At 40.1% G+C, this 15,295-nt stretch overlaps 1 non-coding gene across 1 annotated transcript; it reads right to left on the bottom strand.

Moving 5' to 3' along the window:
- Nucleotides 1–13,464: 13,464 nt before the first annotated feature.
- LOC143741388 (5S ribosomal RNA) lies at nucleotides 13,465–13,583 on the bottom strand. Its single transcript, XR_013205028.1, has one exon. It is a non-coding gene; the product is annotated as a 5S ribosomal RNA (ribosomal RNA).
- Nucleotides 13,584–15,295: the final 1,712 nt, after the last annotated feature.

The raw sequence follows: 15,295 nt of genomic DNA, 5'->3' as shown, positions 1-15,295 counted from the left end.
CAAATCAGCCGCATGTTTGTCGCCATTGTTGTATTGGCTTTGTTGAAACAAACCAGCAACACGTGAAGAGAATCAGCAAACAACAGAAAGAAAAATCTAAGTTTGTAAACGATCGGAACACAAATGATTTTATAAAGAAAAGTCAGGCCGATGATGCATTGTTTATAAAAAGCTAAATTTGGAAAAACAGGATGATATGATTTGCAGGCTAAAATCGGATCTCAAGGCTAAGCTAAAACCTATTGTCCATGCTGTTTCCAAAACAAGGCTAAGCTAAATGCTATTGTCCATGCTGTTTCCAAAACAAGGCTAAGCTAAATGCTATTGTCCATGCATTCAAAAAACGCTTAACCCTTTGTGTGACCACCAGCCCACCATGGGCCCTAGGCCACATTGAATAATATTCTATAATAAACCTAAACTAATCTTTACAAACTTTATATTGCATTTGAAAGCTTCCACTTTAACACAGATGGGATTAAAAGGCAATAATGCAATAATTTGTATTTTCAAATTTGGAGTTGTACTTCACACATTGTAATGCACTCATAGAACACACTTTATAGTTGTTTGTGCTACTATATGTGCACATAGGCTAATTGTAAGTTTATTCTTTAAACACAGGATTGCTTTATTGTGGGTGTATTTGGAACACTTAGGTAAAGGCTGTTGATGTTGTATTCTAGGCCATGTATCCTGTGTGAACTGAATTAAACAAGTGTGTGTCTATGCTGAATGTGGTTATAATGTGATTCACAATGAATTTGAAAGTCAGAAACAACAAACGCGCATCTCATTAATTCTTGAAAGTCCCGAGACAGAAATACTTTTCATATTCGGAGAACAAAATATTATCACGTTTGAACTAATTCTGGATTGCTCTGAAATTATTTTTCAAAATAGATTACAGGATTCGTATATTTCCACAAGTTTGCGCCAGACATTAGTGACGACTAATACTGAATATCAGATTCAAGTGTACTTGAATGAGGGGAACGAGTTATTTCCGTCCAGAATCAGCAAAATGCTGTTTGATCAACCTGGATTCGGGTGCGTTCCATAACCTGTGTTCCTGAGGTGGCGTTCAAGGGGGCTATTCAAGTGTCTATTATTGTGTACGTGTGAATACGGCACACCTCAGATATTTAGCCAATTACCTCTGTTTTGATAAGTCAGACTGGCGAGATTGTGTCGTGCATCCTTAGAAGAAGGACTGCAAAGTGATATAGTTTCCTGATCTATAAACAAAAAATATAAAGTAAGAGAAAATAGAATAATCAAACGTTAAAATGACTTTGCCTTCATATAGTCTGAATTTTTGTATCCTTGGTGGAAAACTCCCATAGCTGCGATAAAACCACGCAAAGGAACATAGATGAGAATCAGAAACTGTGAACGCGCATCTCATTAATCCTGAAACAAAAAACCTTTTCATATTCAAAGCTTCAGGGAACGAAATTTCCCCAAATATAAATTGGAACATGTATAATGATCCTGTCCTGTTTACATTATGGGCCGAAAAGGTCGAGCCTACACTGTATAAACTCAATAAAAAAGGTCTTAACATGGACGCTATTGAGAATGAAATTTCCACTTGGTGGAAAACGGTGGGTAGTAAGCAGAAGAAATCAAAACATGGTGAAATAATTGAGGCTTTAAACTTCATGAGTTATAAACGGCTAGATAAGTCAACAACATTTCTATCTTCGCTTATGGATATTAAATGTGAAGAAGTGCATTCTAAAAATGCAGAGGCAAAAATGTCTGAGGCAAAGATTCAAGATCTCCAAACACAGCTAGATAAATTACTAGCTGAGCAGTTAGCCCTGACTGAAAAGTGTAAAAATCACAAATACACCATTGCAGATCTTAAGACTAAACTAAATGCTAAAAAGTGCATGTCTCCCAAAACGCTCAACAGCGATGGGACTAAAAATGTGCACTTCTTAAATGAGCCAGCCTGCTCTAACAATCCTGTATCTTTTCAGACAGGTGAAGCATGTGATAAATTTTTGAACAGAGTGCCTGTTTCAGCCTTTAAGGTGATACGGCACCCAAATGGCACAGAGTCAACCATTCGGCGTCCTCTAACGGTAACTGAATGTAGCTTGTTTAAAACAGAGATCGGACCATTCCCCTTGAAAGGGCCATTCGAACCATGGTGGAGACGCATTGTTAGTCTAAAACATGCATTTCAGCTTGAACCAAAAGATATTTGGCAAATTGTTATCAGCTCAATTCCAGACGTTCTGAACTATAAGATACCACAGGCTTTGATGACAGGGAACATCGTGCAGTCAATGTATCAAGATGAGCCTGAGGATGAAATCTTTAATAGACTAAAACAATGTCTTCGCGATCTACGTGGTTGTAGTCCTGTTGGATGGGAATTGATTTTCAATCGGAAACAGAGTACTGAAGAATCGTTCGAGATGTATGCAGAAAATATGTTTGAACTGTTTGAGGAGTATTCTGGAATTGAAGGTGTTAACCACAACAATGTAACTCTCCTTGATTTACTACTTACAAATGCAGGACCGCGTGTACAGCAATCGCTCATGTATGGTGCTTCTCCAGCAAAAAATACATTCGAAGGTATTGTTAGCTGGGCAACAAGAATTGAGTCACGAAAACAGATGCATTGTGAGGTAGCTGTGTTAGAATGTCATGAAAATCCTCCATTTGCAGGAGAATTCAGAAAGCCACACAGTGAAAAACTGAGCAGACTCTGTAATTCCTGTCACAAAACAGGCCATACAGAGGAAAAGTGCTGGTCATTGGGCAGAGGCAGACCTCCACCCTATTTCAAAAAACGCAGACAACCATACTCTTATGACACAAACCAGCGCTCTTCAAGCAACCAAAGCTCAAATGCATCCCTCAGTGAGCTAACAACTTTGGTCACTCAAGGCCTTCAGCTATTAGCCTCATTTGCTAGTCGGGTAGCAGCCCAATAGCAAATGGCTTAATAGTTTATCATCTAAATTCATTGAATCTGTCACATTTTTCCCTTAAATGTATTGAAACAAGAACAAGCAGAGACTCTTCAGAGACCAGAAACAATATAATTTCATTTATATTCTTAAATTATAATATAAATTATATTGTAATCGCCAAACAGGGCATTAATTTGCAAAATATGACATTAACATTCATCCTTACAGTTCGATTTCGTTAACCTGCTACCCAGTGCCAAAAGGGCGGAGGTGTGTTTTAATTTTTTGCCTTTGAAAAACACTCCCGGAAGTGTGGCACAGGTAAGCAAATTTACAAGGAGGGTGTGAACTAAACATCAGACAGACCACAGCCTTTTGCAGGTAACTAGAGACCTGCACTAACCAAATGTGTGAACGACACCATGAACTAATTCATGCCCACAGATCTGGCTGTAATGAAAGCAACTTGTAAAACCCGAAAACTGGGATCTCTAATGCTGTGACACAGCAGACTGTGAAGGCTCGACTGCAAGAGCAGCTTTAAGGTGTCACACACTGCACCGAAGCAGCAGCAATAATTCAGACCTGGTCAATGAAACTCGGTTTCATGTGACAACTGGAATTAAAATTGCAATGGACATGATAATGGAGCAAGCAAAATAATTCCACATGTCTGAATTTGAAACTGTTTGAAAACGTCAGAATTAACTGTGGTTCTCTCTGCATTTGTTTCTGTCAGGTTTACTTCTGCAATTCCTCGGAGGACGGATGCCAGGACGGGCCGGACCTCACGATTGTTAGAACATAACCTGAGACTCGGGAGATGGGTGAAAAGACACTTCAAGAGGCCATTAACATCTCACAATAGCATATCACTATATAAGCATGGCCTCCCAGTATACAACTGGAACTAAATTTACAACACAATTATTATAGATTAGATTCCACCCATCTCCTAGACATGAACACTGAACACACTCCTCCATCACTACACCCTCACATCATCATCACCTGGAATAGATCAAGTCTATCCAGGCTGAACACTACACATCATGGGAAGATCACCTCACTAAAGACCTATTGTACATCTTCACACTAACAGATCCGGATAGCTTCACACATATAGGATGATAGAGCTGATCCAATGACGACAGTCTAACAGAGACGCACATAGCATACTCCGTTCACAACACTCACACAAAAACACTGTAATATACATATGAATGGTCACAGCCACAAATCGATGATGCAAATTATAAGCAGAGACAGACCTGCTATTCAATTTTCAAAATGTTAAAATTTTCTGATTGTTATTAGGGTGGTTGGAAAGTCAGAGGGCCCCTGATTTCTCAACAAACCACTAATAACAGAAACATCATAACTAAGTAGATCGCTTTGTGTGAGCGCTTCAATCAATTACAGAATTTACAATTCAACCCTGTCATTGACTGTGACTTAGCCAACAACACACACACACACACACACACACACACACACACACACACACACACACACACACACACACACACACACACACACACACACACACACACACACACACACACACACACACACACACTCTCTCTCTCTCTCTCTCTCTCTCTTTCTCTCACACAAACTCTCACACTCACACACAGACACACACTCTCGCACCTGTTGCAAGGAATGAACAATCTCCATTCTTGAATACATTTAAGCATGTTCCAAGTCACTTCTTAGATTTGCATAAGTGGCTGGCATTGGAAGATTCCTGAACAAACACTGATTATTATATACATATGCATTTATTGAATAGTATTGTTATTACATGACTTCTTGATCAATAGAATCTATTTGATTGGTTTGATTACACTGACCTCTTGCTGCATTTCCTTTATATAATTCAGACCAAAAAATATATATATTTAAGAATTGGATATTTAATATGAGACATCCTTACCATTCAGGACCTTGAGAAACATATGAGACAGATGTACCATTCACACTTGCTGACAAGAACATGGTATTTTACATTGAACATGACATGATTTTGTTTTGTTGCATTATGCGTTTCTATGCATTTCTTCACGAGTTCAAGTTCATATGTGTTCAATCGTGAAGCGGACATTTAAGATGCTTTTCAGATGTCTCACACAAGGCAGTGTGAAGCCAAGGAGAGCCCCTTCATCCATCGAGGTCTGCCCAGACAACCACACCGCTGAAGGTGACAGGATTGGTCAAGAAGGGTCAGATTATCATCATGGGGAAGGTGCCAGAGAAGCAGAAGTTTCTCTATGAAGGAATGACACGTCGACTGAACAAGTCACAAAGGTCCAGATTGACTCTATGAACTTTGCTCACATTCTAGGCTGAAACGCAAGAAGAAAACCTGAACGCATTTATCCACCTGCTGCTCCAACTCAAGCTACATACACCTGGTGAGACCAGGTGTTCTGCAGGTGAACACAGCACTCTGAAAGCTTCTACAGATGCTAACATTGCAAAGACAATTTTTGAGTTACGTCTCGAGGATTACAACAACCGTCTTACTGTGACCACGTAAGTGTTCATCTGAATTTGACCCACGTGGTCAAGAGGCCAATCTGTAAGACTGGAAAAACTTGAAGGACTTTAAGAGAGGGCCACTCTCTGAGAAAACAAAGGAAATTAACATTTGAACTCCCCCTCATGCACTATTGAGATGAAGGTCTCACCTCCCTCATCCTAATCTACATTTCTGTCCCCCATTCTTCATCCTGGCAGAGATCTCCCAAACTCACACAAGAATCTAAATGGTTTAATGTGAATGATTATCATCTAGTTTTATACATATTTGGTATTATTTGAAATGTCTCGGTACGACTGGTACAAATGTCTCATTCCCAAAGAAGTAAACCCAAAAGGTAATAAAGTTCTTAGGAAGTTTAGAAATATCTTCCACACCCTCCAATACTGGAGGGTGTGTCTTTGAGTTAACACCTTCGACCATTTGACTGAATGCTAATTTTCCACTGCTAGCAAATGGTGACTTACAGGTAAAATTCCACTGTGAATGATGTTTAGATTTGAAATGAGGTCTGGGTATATAATGAAACGCAGCGAGAGCTCAGGGCCTTTTCTGTATCTGAGATCGGCCCGTGAGGCTGAGAGTTGCGAGTCTCTCTGCCTCACGCATTTCTTGTCGGGTAAACTTTTCCTCTTTGTTCTAGAGCATTTGATGTTTTGCATTGACTATCCTTGAATTGATTATCAAATTATAATGATTCATTTACCTGACATATTAAATTGTGACATTTGATTATTCTAATTGACTTTGACATTATTTGCATTCAAGAGTTTAAAAGAATAGTAAAACATTCGCTCACATTTAATGATGCACAGATATCATTGAAAAACCTTTTCATTTTATGGAGTCAGATGAAACGAGTTAATACATAAGATAAAATGTATTGCATTTAGCTAAAAATACTTTGCCACGAGAAAAGACAGTAACACGCAAAGACCTTCACCTGTATTATTGGAAACCCTCATTGGACCAATACACAGGCTTACACACTCATGTCTAAATTTTCTTTTGTGTGACCAATAATCTTGTGTATCTCTTTGCTCTTTTGTCTAGGACCACTGCCAGATCCATATATGATGGCATCTGGAAGTAAATTAAGCCAGGTGCAGCCCCAGTCTCTCATGGCTGTTGTATTGGATGGGGTTTCTGAGATGGAGCTGACGCCATCTAGATTTGGGTCTGTCCCTCGTGGATCTCCCATGTCCTATCACTGTCCACCCAAGAAGTCCAGTGACCTCATCCTACACCACATGGCTCCAGAATTTCCGTCCCTTCCTCTGATGCAGCACACTTTTCCCAGGTTGCATTTCGTCCCGACCTTACATCAGTTGATGCATCTCCAGTCTCTAGAAGTGTCACCGCAGCTGTCCAGCGAGATAGCCAAAGAAACTCAGCAGCAGTCCAAATGTCCTGCGTGGACACAGCTACGGCGACCAAGGCTGACTGCCAGTCGTTTTTGGGAAGCTTGTTGTAGTAGGGCGTGTCGTGCAGAGGAGGAGTCTGCAGCTATTCAAATGATCAGAGGCTCCACAAAGCAAACAGCTGCAATGAAGCGTGGTCTACTGGTGGAGCATGAAGTGCTGGCAAACTACGCTGAAACTATGCGAGTTAATGTGCTACCAGCAGGATTTGTCATTCACCCTGACGCACCACATCTCGGGGCCAGTCCAGACGGTCGGGTGTATGACCCTTCAGAGTCGCCTCCTTTTGGCCTGGTTGAGGTGAAGAGCAGCACAAAAAATGATCCATCTCAGGTTGCTCACCTCAAGGTGCAGGAAGGCCACGCCACTTTGAGGCGTTCACATAAATACTACTGGCAGGTTCAGGGCCAACTGGCAATCACAGGACTGACATGGTGTGACTTTGTTACCGATACCCTATCAAATTTAACTGTGGAAAGAATTTGGCGTGATGACTCCTTCATAGCGGAAATGAAAGAGAAATTAGATGTATATTATTATGGCACATACATGAATGCATACCTTGAATTCCACTAATCTTGTCTTTACCAATCAGTTTTGCCTTCTGTCTTACTGTTGATGAACTGTTATTTTTTTTATTGTAAATATTTGATGTTATTTCCACTAATCTTGTTCTTTACCAATCAGTTTTGCCTTCTGTCTTACTGTTGATGAACTAATGTCATTTTTTTATTGTAAATGTTTGATGTTATTTATTAAATAAGTTATTAATCAGTTGATGTTACACATACCAAAAAATTAAAGGATGCATCATTTTGACCAAAATTGTTTTAATTGTTCATCTAATGTTTTAGTGAAATCAGTCACATTTCAACAGAAAAATATTACGAATATAACAATTATATTTAATTTGATGTTTAAGAATGTGGGAACACTAAATTATTTACACATTATACATTTACATATAAAACATTAATTCATTCACTCTTCAAAACAATAAGGTCCTTGATAGTTTGCTAAAACACAGCAGTTAAGCCAGATCTGATTCACACTGCCAATCAGTGTGAGCGGCACAGGAGAGTCCCAGATGTGAAAGGACTTTACCCTACCGATCACTCTCTCCACTATAATTCTGAGGCGGGCAATGGCTTGGGTTTGTTCTGTTTCCTCTTTGCTGAATTGAGCTGAACGCTTAAAAGGTGGAATGATCAGCTTAGCTCCAACGTCAGCAAGGAGGTCTTGAATGAGGAACCCTTTGTCTGCCATGATGTCGTCTCCTGGCTCCAGCAAGGGAAGGACTCCACTGATCCTGGTGATCTCCTTATCTGAGATGCACCCGGTGTACAGGGGTGAGACAAATGTAACCAAGCCATTGGGAGCAACTCCAATCAGGCCTTTCAATGTCGTCCTGTTTTTGTAGCTCGAAAAGGTTTCTGACTGTAAGGTCAGGGATGAGGCTGTCTCCAGGGCAATTTCTGTGCAGTCCAGTATCACTCTGACATTAGGACAGTACCTCTGGAATTTAAGGGGCATAGTGGACTTAACCTTTTCCCTGCTTATCCAGATGGGAAGTGAGCTCAGCATCATAAAAAGATAATTGGCCCAGGTGATGGTAACCCTGCTGACCCTGGCAATGCTCACATTAAACATGTCAGCAATGAGCTGCTCCTTCATGCCAACAGCAACCCGCATGGAATACATCAAGAACTCATCTATTAATGGCATGATGCGTGGTGGGCTGGGATCTTGGCAGCCTTCCTCCCCTGCCCTCTTTGCTTTGGTCCAGTACACCAGTCTATGGGCAGATGGTGCAATCGACTCCCAAAAAATTGTAAAAACCCTCTCGGATGGAAATTTGGTGTAGAAACGAATTTGGTCGTCTGATGAACAGTATCGGCTGAAGAGAGTAGGAGGTGGTAGGTCAGTGTTTTGCAACATGGCTTCTAAGTCATGGATGTAATCCAAAGCCTCGTCCAGAGCACCTATAAAGATAAATAAATTAAAAAACAGTCTTAACATATTTATGCTACCTTTCAACACAACACAGAACAGTAATTATGTCATGTCAACTCTTAAATGACATCACTGCAGAAATAATGTCATTCAGAGCATGCCCCCTACAGCTAGACAGCATGAGACTATGTTACAGTTACAGATGTAGACTAACATTAGTTAAATAAAAATACGTGTTTGTAATGTTAAGAGAGAAAAACTCAACTGCAAATAACAAATCCAATTACTGTGTGCACCAGTGGAGTTTTGCTGGCATCCAATGGGGAAAATCTGTTACTGCACCCAAACAAAATACTACCACTCATTTTTTGAGATACCAATCTCACATTTGGAACACAACTTATTTAGATTTATGGCTTTGATTTTCTAGCCGTTTTAGGGTTATACTCGTTTCATTAAATATATATTTTATATAAAATAATGTGCATAAACTTAAACCTATATAACTTTTTTTTTTAATTTACTTATTTTTTTTTTTTACTTTAGCAATAATCTGCCACGGGTCTTCTTTAAAATGAGACCAAACATAAGTCTGTGCTCCCAAGTAGTTTTTTGACACGGACATTTTTGTCCTCTATGTACCCATGTGTAACTTTTTTTAAATTGATACACAAGGGTTAAGTTGTTCAGTTAGAAAGGCATTTATCACACGAATGCATTTATCCATTAACGGTATACATAGTTGACTAGCGTTAACTTACTAAACACATTATGAACAATCTTACCTGCAGGTGGGTGTGTCACGTAGTCGTGATCCATCCTTACTGCCTTAGCCACCATGGTGCTATCTTCACCTTCACAGCATAGCTGGACAGACTGACGTTTGAAGGTTCTGTCATATACTGACTCCCTTCTCAAAGGAGCAGTAAAATTGTTCCAAGGGAATAGGCTCGGGACAACACCACTCTTCAGGCGACGAACGACGCAGCCACCAACGTAATCATCCGGAGCGAAGTGCCGGCTGCAGACATAGGTGCTACCTCTTTTTATATCAAAACTGTTCCCTTCCTCTCTTCGGATCGCCTGTATCCATTTGGGTTTCAGGTTTGGATCCACGGGAAAAGAATGAAATGAAAGGTAGGGCTGTTTTTGGGTGGAAGACGAACAGCCTGGAACACAACAGAAACTGCGACTCTTCGACTCTGCCATTTTTCGTATCTGCCGCTACGATAACAGGAAGTTCTAATACACTTCATTGACGTATTTCCGGTCAAAAAATGCGGAAGTGCGTAAAAGGTCTATTCAATGACTTTACTAAATGGGTGTGTTCAGGCCAAGAGGGCAGTCATTTTAATGTCACATTTTTGTGGCAGCGCCCTCTAGTGTACTGGATTTGAACTGTGTGCCAACCAACCCTTGACCCAACCAGCCCCACTCTCCTCTACCTTTGGGAAAAAAGAGGGAACGTCGATTCTAAATAAAAAGTTCATAAATAAGTGGCAAACGACTAGATGGGACAGTGACACAGGGATGGTGTTATAGTATTACACAGACAGTAGGGAGGATACGTTGCTATAGAAAATAGAAAAAGAAGAAGTATTGTTGTCTACACTCTAAGAAATATCTGTTTATTAACAGTTGTATTACTGTATATTTTTACAGAAATTGTCCATAGAACGTGATTTACGGGTGTATTTCTGTTTATTTACGTTTCGAATTGCATTATGGGACTTTGATCTCTGCTCCAGCTGCCGTGGCCAGAGACGGACGTAATAAGGTTAAGCAGATGTCAAAAAATAATTTGCAACGGTCTGCCTTTCAGCGGTCAGTAATTGTTTTGGAAAATGTACGTTATCCAAGTGACTGTTTTATTTGCAGTAGTTTTAAATGTTATATTGTCTGGGTTCATTGTGTGTAACATACCATTTTGAATCTCAGTTGGCTATTGCTAACTTAATGTTCGTGAGCTGCTGTTATTAACCAGCGCTTGGTTAGGGAGCTGTTTTTTCTCAGAAGATTTAAAACAGACCAGGTTTGTGTGAGTTGTTTTTTGTAATATTAGGTCAGGGCAAATTATCATCCATTATTTGGTCATGTCCCGCTTCTCCATTTTTTGTGGCAATGGGTCTGTTAATTTACAGAACTATTGTCAGTATTTTTATTTGGAGCGGGAGTTTGACTGCTGTTTGAAAAAAACACAGCGTCTCCTCTCTGTAACGTTAATGTGAACGAGCAAAAGCTTCATCCCCAGCTCCACTTTGCGTGTAAAAGGTAATTTTGAAATGTCATAGAAGTTAACGTTAAAGTTAAATGTCATAAACGTTAACTGTTAAATGTTCGGTTGTGGTTAAGACAGTGTATGTTAACGTGTTGATGTGCCAGGTCAGTGGTGTCTTTTTGGAGGCTGAACGTTAAATGAAGGCTCTCTTTTAAAGTAATCCTGGGCCATTTTGAGTGAGCGAAAATCCTAATCCAACATTCACGTTCGTTTGTAAGGTTAAATTAACTGTTGCTTGCTGCAGGCAGGTCTGCCATATATGTGTGTTGCGGTTTAAATTAGAATATTAACGAGGGGGACAGAATCGGCGGTTAGTTGTACACGTTAATCTCTTTTCTACCGGGTGTCGATCCTGTTGTTATTAAATGCCGTAACGTCATAAATAAATACTTTGTGTGTGTGTGACTTTACAATTGACTCTGTTTGGTGTGACTCTGATGTTATACGGCAGTACAGGTAACGTTAACGTTACTGTTTACGCCAGTGTTTAGATTTACGCTCTGAACTGTGGAGTGTTCGCGGTGCATCCAGCTCTGGTGCGAATCAGTCAGTTGTTGGGAAAGAAAACAAAACGTCTCTGACGGGCTACTAACAAGCTAACGTTAGCTGTCCACTCAGAATGGGCAAGTGTCTGAAGTTTAAAAAGGTAGAGATGCGGACGAGGCTGAGGGCAGTCGCACTGAGATTAGCACAGGCGGCTCGGCGTGCATGTCCGTCACTGTGTGGCGAGCGCTAATGAACAGCGGAGCTGGAAGACCTGCTGCAGATTACTGCTCAGTGAACAGTTACAACAGCAACAGAGAGACAGTTGTGTATAAGACGAGGTCGGACCTTGTCTGTGTGTCGGCATTGCGCCACTGTTGTAGTGTAACGTTATGTGAATGGAAACATCAAACTAACACACATTAAACTTGCATTACCCAGATGAGCCGATCACCGGGACGAGGAAAAACAAACCGGAGCCCAACTCCTTTCCCCCGCTGCTTTCAAGCCAATACTATATAATACAATATTTCAAGCAGCCTTTAGGTGCAAAAACAGAACAGGATGAATAATCAGTGAAGCAATTGACATATTATATTATACCTTATCTAGCCTAGGAGTAACTAATTTTAACAACTCAAACTGCACAATTTATTTTGTATTTTTGTTTCACACCATATGTTTTTACTGCATTATATTCTGTTTGAATTGTCACCTGGATTTTATGTTTCACTATTTAAATAAAGACAATTCTACCATAAATTGGTGCTGAAATGTCTCCAAAATGCAAGAAATTAAGTGTTTCGTCACGCTGCTGTCGTTTTTACCATGTTGTAAAAACGCGGCGGCCCCTTTGCAATGAATTGAAAAAAGATGCTGTCGTCAGAAAAGAATGCTTTGGTGGACACACGTCCTATTTACGTTTCAGCGTTGCAACCTTTGAAAAAGCTGGCCTCACAAAAAGCCAATCAGCTCGCTGCTGGCATGCAGTGACAGTCTCATGCTTTTATTTTGAAGGATATTCTGTTAATGTGGATGTTTTGATAGAGTTATACGTTTTAGAGTAACGTTACGTTTTAAAAATGTATTTTCTGTATAGTTTGTTGACTTCATAGGAAGCGCGCTCACATCATAATTTAACATTTGGTGTGTTGTGATTTCTTGTGGAGTGAGTTCTAGGCTACTTTGTGTAACTTTACAGAAGCTAGTTAGCTAACGTCAGCTGCAACAATTGTGTTCCCAGCTGTCTAGGGCACAAGTTTGAAACCCCCGGTAGTGTATAATATAGGTTTAGCTCATTAAGTAGGTTATCCAAAACCCTTACTTGTGTAAGCTTCAAAGTAAAAGCCTGTAACTCAACAAAATACGGATGAGAATGAGATGAGATGAGTTGAACGGATGAGAACCTTAAAAGCCAGTTAAAAAACTAAAAAAGCCTAAAAGCCTAAAAAAACAGTTATAGGTTAGTAGCCTAATTAAAAATCCATGAAAATGCAAATGTGTGTGGAATTAATGAAATATTAAGCTATAATCTGAGCGTTCTACTGACAAAAACAGTGTGGGAACCTCTGGTCTAAATGAAGTCGAGGAAAGGAGCGGGTTACAAAAGAACAAGTGCTCAGAGTTGTGCGTTGCTTGTAGACTGAGAGAGAAAAGCCTGTCGATCGCCCCCTGGAGGAAAAACACAGAATGACGAGGCTGAGCTGTCCTTTACCACACCGAAAGCAGACAGAAGCCAGAGAGAAAGCAGCATGAAATACAAATAAATGAAGCAATTGAATTGAAAAGGATAAAGGAAGAACCGTGGGAGCCGAGCCCTGAAGTGTATTAGTGAATTGATAAAGCAAAAGCTTACAGCACCTGGTATTCCCAGGCGGTCTCCCATCCAAGTACTAACCAGGCCCGACCCTGCTTAGCTTCCGAGATCGGACGAGATCGGGCGTGTTCAGGGTGGTATGGCCGTAAGCGAGAGTCTCAGCCGATAGAGGGATATTTAAAGAAGGCACACGAGTCTTGGCCAGCATTCACACACACTGCAGCTGCAAGACAAACAGCATCCACAAAGCGTTTACATGTCTTTATACAGCTGCTCAAAATATTAATTCATTAGACCTCTATGCATTAAATTAATAATAAATAAATTTAAATTAAATTGTCAGGTTATTGTGTGATTACTAAAATAGGCTAGTGGTGCTCGGCCGTGACGTTCAAGTTCAGTGCCGTTAGAACCACAACATGGATCGGTGGATAGCAACAGGTTCTCTGAAGAGGAAAGCGGCAGAGGCAAATATTTTGCCATTATATAAAATATTTGTCTGATTATAATTTCACCAACAGTAATTCTGAATTGCCTCCACCAAACAGGTAAATAGGAAATAAGCAAATCAGAATACTGCACGCCAAAACAGCAGTATGCGCGCAAGCGTGAAACGCTAGTGTTTCTTCTTGGTGCGTATCTTTTACTGGGGTCTCCAACACGTCGCTTGATTGGAGGTAGCTCGTCAAGGGGCCGTTCACATATCGTGTCTTTTGCGCTCTCAAGTTCACTATTTCATGTAGGCGCGCGGCAAGTGCACTCATAATTGAAGTGACGCACTCATTTTTTTAGGCGCAGCGAGATGAAAACACCTCAACTTTTCATAATGCAGCAAACGCACCGCAGTTCATGTGACAAGAACAAACAAATCAGCTTAATCCTTTCCGTAAACATTGAAAGCTCAGTCAATGAAGAATGTAAGAATGCACGTGCGCCCAAACACTACGGGTGTTTTTCTCTTCTCCGTAAATAAATCTTGTAGCAGAACTACAGCAAGCGTTTTTCGTGGTGGAAATCTATTAGCTACTAAGCACAACTAAGTTGTGGAGAGCGCGCATAGCAACGACAGACGGCACGGGAAAATCGGACCGTATTTTACTATTAGCTAATAATAAAAGATAAGCTAATGTGCATAGATGTAATTGTCAAGTAATTTATCTTTTTTTGACTCATTCTTTTTATAAAAATGATTTAAAGGCTGAAATATGTGATGTTTATCTTTTTATAAAACCTTTTTTTGTGAAAAATTATTTAAAGGCTGAATAGGTTTATCTTTTTATAAAACCTTTTTTGTTAAAACTTTATTTGAATTTCATTTTACTATATGTGCCTATAGGGGTGGCAGGGGTTGGCGGCAATGTAAGTATCTGGATATTTGCCGCGGGGCGAGGGCTTCGATAAGCTCTCTCTTTTTTGACCATACATGTTTGCATCCCTGAAATGAACCTGATTATGCCCTCGGGCGCTTGAGTAAATAAATTAAATATGTGGCAGCCGTTGTGTGCAGTAAACTTTCTTTTAACAAGCTGTTGTACTGATGTGATGACCAGTTATAGTTTTAATGTTAGTAAGCCTATTTAGAGGTGCGGATTAATTCAGGAAGGACTCTGTGTAGATATATTTTATTATGTGTATTATGAGGTGGTCCGTGAAAATTCTTGATTACAAATAGTGGTCCACACACAAAAAGTTTGAAAACCCCTGTTCTAGACTATTTTAAGACGTAAAGTGAGCAGGATATTAAAATGTTGCGTTTAGATTTATGCTTGTAAGCATGTATTTATGATAAAAAGCAGAAGTCTCCCCAGCTCTACAGCACCCCACAAATTCTCCTATGCAAAAGCTGTGGTGAAAAATGGAACT

Source organism: Siphateles boraxobius, unplaced genomic scaffold (genome assembly GCF_051911475.1).
Source record: "Siphateles boraxobius isolate OS27281-9 unplaced genomic scaffold, OSU_SipBor_1 1, whole genome shotgun sequence".
NCBI lineage: Eukaryota > Metazoa > Chordata > Actinopteri > Cypriniformes > Leuciscidae > Siphateles > Siphateles boraxobius.
Note: the sequence above shows the minus strand (reverse complement) of the source record. Positions and strands in the feature narration are given on the sequence as shown.